This window comes from Choristoneura fumiferana, chromosome 20 (genome assembly GCF_025370935.1).
Source record: "Choristoneura fumiferana chromosome 20, NRCan_CFum_1, whole genome shotgun sequence".
NCBI lineage: Eukaryota > Metazoa > Arthropoda > Insecta > Lepidoptera > Tortricidae > Choristoneura > Choristoneura fumiferana.
The window spans coordinates 12,554,446-12,560,445 of NC_133491.1; the positions used below are offsets into that span (position 1 = coordinate 12,554,446).

Here is a 6,000-nt window from a genome sequence, read left to right on the forward strand (position 1 = left end):
AGTATCATCACTTATTTTTAGAAAAAACATCGTATCTCAAATCAATAACGTCAACAATATTAACTCTTAAAATAATGTTCATAAAGTTCACTTGAGGTACCGGTTTTTTAAAAGTATAGATATTTCACTGTTAAGTTCTGAATTTGCCCTGGACCGCGAGAGAACTATAGACCTCATTCTGAGAGACCTGTTTATGCTCAGCAATTAAGCGTACCTACACAGGTTTAAGATGATGGTGATGATGACGAATAATTATGAAAATGATTATGGTGACGATGATGATGATAATGATGACGATTTAGACGACCAGATGGCCTAGTGGTTAGAGAACCTGACTACGAAGCTTGAGGTCCCGGGTTCGATTCCCGTGTCGGGGCAGATATTTGTATGAAAAATACGAATGTTTGTTCTCAGGTCTTGGGTGTTTACTATGTATTTAAGTATGTATCTATCTATATAATTACATTTATCCGTTGCTTAGTACCCATAACACAAGCTTTGCTAAGCTTACTTTGGGACTAGATCAATTGGTGTGAATTGTCCCGTGATATTTATTTATTTATTTATTTATTTAATGATGATGATGATGATAATGATGATGATGACTATGAGAATGTCACCAAGGGGTGGCAGTTTCTAACACGTTAAGTTTGTAAAACACTGAATAGTTTATCTGTTTGTTTCTAACATAGAAGCCCACGTGCGAGGCACACGTTTCGAGGTAGCGGAATAGAACAGAGCGCTTCAAATAACAATGGAGTAGATGTATGTCAATAAAATATACTTGAAAAATTAAGTAATGAACATAATTTGCAAAAAAATATTACGCTTACAAAGGAGAAGTTATTAGGATGGGATATCTGCCAGCAAAAAATGGTTTATGGATACATAATATTTTTTTAAATAATTACTTTGTGACCGATGTGTGTATCGGTGTTGCATTTTGGCTCTCATTTACCTTAAATTAGTTTTATATGCAACCAATACCGTTCTAACGCATTACCTACGACACAACAATACATGCCAGATAATCAGATAATTATAAATGCGGCTTAATAGATTAAAAAGTCGAGCTTTTCAACCGTGCGTATATGAAAAATAATAATTGAACTTTTATTGAAATTTTATTTTATACTAGCCGTTACCCGCGACTCCGTCCGCGCAAAATTCGTTTATCGCTAACCCGCGGGAACTATGCAATTTTTTCGGGATAAAAAGTTTTTTTATGTTCTTCTCCGTGATTAAAACTATCTGTATACCGAATTTCATTTAAATCGGTTCAGTGGTTTAGAAGCGATGAAGTAACAAACAAACAAACAGACTAACAAACTTTCGCATTTATAATATTAGTAGGAAGTAGCATCCAAACTAATTGGTACATGGTCGTTTTCAATGCATAACTAACTTCAAAAGTAGCTAGCCTTTCATCACCATTTCCGTTCTTAACTAAAGAGAGATAAACATATTTTTTATCAGATATCACAAGTGCACTTGACATTAAAATTGCAACATCTATTTACGATACTTATCTGTGACTGTTACACTTGATGAGCAATAATTCTGCTTGCCTTTGATAACAAGATTAAATATTGAGCATGAGTTCAACAATTTCTTTTATCATAGCGTAATAATAGTTTCTAATAATGGGCACATTCCTTTGTCTCGTCGTGCCGCCAATTGGGTATAGCATGAAACAATTTTTTTATTAGATGCATTCATCCTTGATTTGAAAACAGCAAGATTGTAGCATTAAAGGAACAAAGACTTACCTAACTAAGCAGGATTAATATAGGTACTAGTCACGTTTTGATACTCGTAACGTATTTTTAATCTTGTCAATTAAATAAAAAAATATGATGATATAGCCCATTAAAGTCTCATGTGACGTCACGGACCCCCACCCCCGAACTTTGATCCGTTTTATCTTTGTAAATATTTGTTTAGTTAGCAAAAAATATATATATGGCCGAACATTTTTTGATAATCTAATTGACGGTGACCTGACTCTGCTTCACAGCTGTCTATCATAAAGGACAAAATAACATGCTACTTGCGAATTACGTTTGGATTGTCCTGTCTTTAAGTTTCTTCACTAATTTTTATTATTACGCTGTGGTTTAGTCGTAAAGATAAAGTCAACGTGATTTTAAGTAAAGGCAAAGTACAATTCTAACGGCGTTGACACCAAAGTAAATACATTAAAGCACTTGAACATTATTTAAATCAATTCTAACTGATTGCATGGTGGTAATTATTTATGAACATACTTTACGCTCAGAATATTAAATATGTACTTGTTAATTACATTCTTTTACGGGCATGTTTGCTTTTGCAATGAAGACTTGTTTTCCTGTTACATCAGTTAAATTACCAGCTTGCCAACAATTCCATATACATATGTCTCGGCAGTCTGGCAATCGGTTGGTAAACTGTGGTTGAGACTAGCACAGAACCGGGCAAAGTGGCGAGAAAATGAAGAGACCTTTACTCAGCAGTGGGTGGGTGTGTGCTGATTTGATTGATTTACGTTTCGGAATTATTAGTTTCGAATTCGTAGTTAGGGATAGGATAGTGTTTAGCTCTATGGTAGCGTTAATCAATGGTTTCATGGATTAATCCCTCCCTACGTAGCTACCAACAAACAAAGAAAATTTAACTAGGTACCTTATTATATTATCAAGTAGACAGAGTATTATTAATGAAATACTAATAGGACTAGCTTTAACCCACGGCTTTGCCTGCGTTAGAAACGCCTTCACAAAAAACAATTACTATATTGGAGTTTGGCCCTAAAAAAAGGTTACGGTAACATTTTTAAATCACAACGTTTCCTTTGACTACGCCATCTATAGTTTGCAGGCCAAGTCGACATGTCATCTTGAAAACCAAAAGGACTTCAACGTTCCTGACAGCGCCCTCTATTCTTGTTTAAAGCTTAAATATCCCTCGGGAACGCATAACTAGAATATTAAGTATTCTGTCGCCATGTTTCATCTAATATAAACAATTCAGCTGTTAATTTGCAAGATTAACTAACAAACACTCAAATATTCAAACACCCACATATTCAAACATAAATATTTTCATAAACTTTCTCATTTATGAAAAGTCATATTAAAAAGTAGGAATGATAGTTGATTCAAAAGCGTATTTAAAATATCTCTTCGAATGTATCAGCTTTTGGAACCCCGCAGAGATGCTTTGACGGCCAAATAGTGTTAAGATATTTGTATTTATATTTGCACTCTACTCTTGTATTTCACTGTCCACCTACACGGCTGTCATTTCAATGCTTGATTTAAGCTACTCATATTGCCTATCCAAATTTTTTATGATTATGACTGAGTTTTAGTATAGAAATACCTAACACAACTTTTCTGGAAAGTTAAATGAGGGTTCCTGGACAGGCAAAATATCGCTAGATGGCGTTAGTATCGAGTAGTCCGTTTGATGTTACATTCAACTTGTGATTGACTCATTTAGTTAACCAATCACTAACGTGATACAAATGTCAAAATTGACAAACGAACCCCATGATTCTAGCGCCAACTAACCTGTCACAGAAATTTAATTAAAACCTAACTAAACTACTTATCCAATTACGTTATTCTGAGCACTTCTAGTGATCGGACTGATTTAATTTAAAATTTATTATGAAAATGTAGTTTGGATGACCATTCAAGTACAGTATACAAACAGCACAGCCAGCATAAAAACTTTTTTTTACCGAGAACATATCTAAATAAGTAATCAAACCAATCATTTTCTCCAAAAACTAAAAATAATATTATAGAGTCTCTACAGTTGGCACTGTTCGTCTAGCAACAAAAACACATTGTCACGTGTTCGGACGCGACGCGAATGCTAAGGGCTCGGGTTTGAGTCCCGCTCAGGCCTTGGCAAGCCTATTGAGATGTTACTTTAATTGTTTAAATGTGTCAATGCCACTATGCCATGTTTTTGTTGCAGATGGGTCATGACCATTCAGAATTCGAAAAAAGAAACTATTAACAACATATTTTCAAATGTACATTTCAAGATTTTGACTGCGTTTTGTTTTAGACTAAACAACGGTCAGTTTGAAATATCCAGAACTTAGAAACAGAAAAAGCTAAAAAAAAAACAAAGAGCTAAAAAAATAAAGTACTCTCTCTACATTTTGACTAAAGTCATCTTTGTAAAACATTTAGACTTGGTTTGTCTGTATTTGTTTTAGGAGTTTAACAGTTGAACATTTTTTTTCACTAATCATCATCATCATCATATCAGTCGTAGGACGTCCACGGTTGGACATAGGCCACCCCCATAGACTTCCAGTTGCTTCATTTGGAAGCGTCTGCTTCCACCATGAACCCGCGGCTTTGACCAGGTACTCCCTCCATCTTGTTTTCACTAATAGAAAGCTATATAGCATATCTTTTATTGTTCCATGCGGATAAAACCGCGAGAAAACTAATTATAAATAAACTACATCAAAATCAGACAAATATTTTAATTGAATATGTAAAAAATATTAATAAACGTTGCGACTGCCGTGATTAATGCTTCCATCCGGTTTGAAAAAGATAAAACGCAAAGGATGTGTTTCGACAGTTCTTATTAATACTCGTAAAAAGGCTTAATTCAGTTTTCCCGCCAAGAAGAGCGGAAACCGGAAACGGCGATGTTTTCCCGCCCAAATACCTCGATGCCAGAGAAGGATTAAAAAAGTCATGTTATTGACTTTTTTTCTTTAAACTTAAGTTTTTTGTCTATTCTATTCTCGGTCTATTTTTGGCAATTTATCGCCTCTGTGGACATACGAGTATAGATGGATTCTGGTGGAGCTATGACTTATGCTCTCTTTAGGCTGCGTTTCCATCACAGATGTGCGAGAATGCGTAGCGAGGAATGTATTTCACATGAACCAATAGAAACGCTTCATTTACCTATCCTCGTTCAGCACACCTCTAGTTGAACCACAGCCATATTTTATGTTGAAAATTGCACCACCTGCTTTAATCTGCGCGGTTCTTCTTTCCTTTGTAAGTTTGCCCAACGCCGCCTATTGCTTTCGTTGTAATGTTTCTCTATGTTCATTTTTTCTTAATTGTTTTTTTATGTTCTTAGGGTTTAATTTTTCCCCTACCCCCAACCCCCTACCCAAACCAAGTGGAAAAGCGTTAAGTTTAACTTAAGGTAAGTCATTTGTTTAAGTTTAATATTTAAGTTGATGACAGGTGTCATTTTAATGTTTTGCGTGTTTTTAGCGTCTATTTATCAGCACCTTGTCTATTCGTACAAACAGCTAGTACAGGTTATTAGTCTTGTAAAAGCTACTCCCTTACATATTTTTAAACAAATATAGACCGGTAACATTAATATTATAAAAGATCTGTCTTAATTTTATTTTTGAGTGCCATTCTTACTCACCAATCGTCAACGCCTGAAAAACATCAGAATCCTAACTAACATTACGTTATCCGATTGAATAGATTTCCTAGAATTATGAATCATTATTCCTAATTACATCCACACATAAACATATGCATGCCAACGTTCTATATTTAATTATATCTTAAAATAACACAAATCGGCTTACCAGCTTCTCGGAATGAACACAATTCCCGTACGCATCCGCAAATACAAGAACGATCTGAAAATGTCACTTTTAACTGTCAATTTTGGTAAACAAGTCACTGAATATACCGATCACTGTATGTAGTCACGATCACTTCAACAGGGTTAAGTTTTTAACCCGACGAGACGAACGATGTCGATATTGTTTTCAGGAATCCGCGGTCCAAGGGACGTCCGGAGTCAGCGAGCTTACATTTAAGACTGAAGATAATCAGAGCTTTCAGCGTAGCGCTGCGTATGCGCCGCTTCACGAGCGCGCCACGACAGAATTCAATCTATCCCTTTCGTACTCATTGCACGCAAGCGGCAGGGGTGTTAGTTGTTGTATCACCATTCCTCTCTCGCTTAATGTCAGTGTGGAAATTAAAGAAAACGTAACTG

At 35.4% G+C, this 6,000-nt stretch overlaps 1 protein-coding gene across 2 annotated transcripts in view; it reads right to left on the reverse strand.

Moving 5' to 3' along the window:
* LOC141439328 (fibroblast growth factor receptor homolog 1-like) overlaps positions 1-5,799 on the reverse strand; it is a 97,058-nt gene extending 91,259 nt beyond the window's left edge. For both annotated transcript variants that reach the window (XM_074103612.1, XM_074103611.1), the window contains exon 1: positions 5,582-5,799. The gene's annotated coding sequence lies outside the window, so the exon portion shown is untranslated. The remainder of the gene's footprint in view (positions 1-5,581) is intronic.
* Positions 5,800-6,000: the final 201 nt, after the last annotated feature.